Below are 2,119 nucleotides of genomic sequence, written 5' to 3'. Positions count from 1 at the left end.
TGGTTGCCACGAATATGAACAACTCCACCAGCAACACCCTCAGACATAGCACCCGGATTTGTTGTAGCAGGTTGGTCATGAAGAGCCTTAACATTAGGCTGACCTTGCCTAACTACTCTTCTTATGGATATTGCTCCAGCTAATTTCTTATTTATTAACTCTACTATTAGGTCTGCTATTGTATTAATGAGGCCTAGAGTAATAAAAGAAGTCATCCCCAACTCCTGCTCAGTAGGCATGATCCATGGATACATAACCTAAGAGAAAGGATAGATACATTTAAATCAAATAATAATTTACAGTCAGTTGGGTAATGTGTTAACACAGATAACTTATACAATAAATAATATTTATGTTGCAATAGATGATACATATATGGCAACAGATTAACCATTTGTTGCATCTAATTACCCATCTGTTGCATAAGTTGTTGTAGATGGGTAATCTGTTAAGTCAGGTTCAAAGAACCAAAGAAACAAATGGGTAATCCATTGCAAAAAATGACTCATTTATCATAATAGATTACCAATTTTTTGCACCAGACGGGTAATCTGTTAAGATAAATTGCAATAGATAATCCATCTATTACAATATATGAATCACCTGTTTCAATATCTTTCTTTAAGTCAAATTATTTTACTTGAAAAAAGACGTACTGCATCATTCGGAGGGTTAAAGAGATCAACCTCCTTAATTCTCGTGTTACTTTTTGCAGCTAACCACCTAAGGATTTTTGGATGAGAAACCTCATCCGGGTAATCCTTGACCTGCTTTCGGAGGGGAGGAATAGCTTCAAATGCCCAAGCCTAAAAAATATAAATAGGAAGCAAACAAAAAAAGTCATAATAATTATTCAGTATAATTATAAACTAATGCAATCGTAAACAAATAGTGATTAAATTTACCATCAAAGCCCAAGGAAAGCCATATAAGGACATCGTCTTTGGGGATAGCTTTGTCAATAAATATTTGACAGTCAACTTGTAGCTATCATATCCCCAGAGATAATTGTTGAATTTCTCTAAATCCTTCGTAAGCTCCAACAAATCACCTTTTATGACTTTGTTGACGTCTCTTGCCAATATAACAGAATGGGCAAACTAAACTAAGCATAATTGCTCCTTGTATTATTTTGGTATGTTTTATCCTTGAGATCCTTTAATAACGTCATGGCTTTGTAGCCACGTCCAGCAATATCCAACAACCCATCTATTTTTTCCTTGCATTTGTTGATTTTGGTGGGTGGTCACTTAGACAATGCCTTGCCTTTATTTAATAGTGGTGGTTTAGTTGTCCTGCTTTCCTTAGAATTTTTATGGGGCATTTCCTTGATGAGAGGTTCTTTTGGACGATCGCATCTTAAGCCTGTAACAATGGCAAACTCTTTTATGCCAAAACAAATCGGCATGTCACAGTAGTTGATCCAGATTTCATCCATCTCCCTCCCTCCTCCTTCAAATCTTTATTATCCCCCACGTACTTGATCCTGCACTTGAGAAGACTATATACCATGCTCATTTAGTAACGAGCATTGTTGTCCTCAGGCATCTCAATAAAGTGTCCAAAATAGCTCTTCTTACAAAATTCCTCTAGTTTTTCCTTCTTCATAGTGTTCCTAAATTCATCAAAAGGTTTCCCCAATAGAGATTTAACTACAAACTCACCAGCTAGTTCTGCAAGTTCATCTATCGGCATTTCAACTTAAAACCTATCAATACTAATAGTTTTGACAGGATCATGCTAGGATTTCGATGTTAATTCATGCCCCATTGGTAATGCATTATCATCATAGTATTTCTCACTTTCTACTTCCTCCTCTTCTTGTTTATCTTCGTCTTCTTCCTCTTCACTATTATTTCCTCACCAGCCTTTACATACCCTTATCCACCTCCCTCAACATCGTTTTCATAACTTTCCTCACTTTTACTTTTTCCTGACTGAGATTATTCAAAAAGTTCCTCCGAATTTATCTGTACTCTAGCCTTTTTTGTTAGGTGGTCAGAAGTTGATCCACTTTCAATTTCTTTTCTTTTAGGAGACATCTTTTAACTACAAACAACAGAAAAATAAAAAATACATTACGCTTGATGTCTACATAATTTAAAAAAAAGGTAAGACA

Source organism: Capsicum annuum, chromosome 12 (genome assembly GCF_002878395.1).
Source record: "Capsicum annuum cultivar UCD-10X-F1 chromosome 12, UCD10Xv1.1, whole genome shotgun sequence".
Lineage (NCBI taxonomy): Eukaryota > Viridiplantae > Streptophyta > Magnoliopsida > Solanales > Solanaceae > Capsicum > Capsicum annuum.
Note: the sequence above shows the minus strand (reverse complement) of the source record.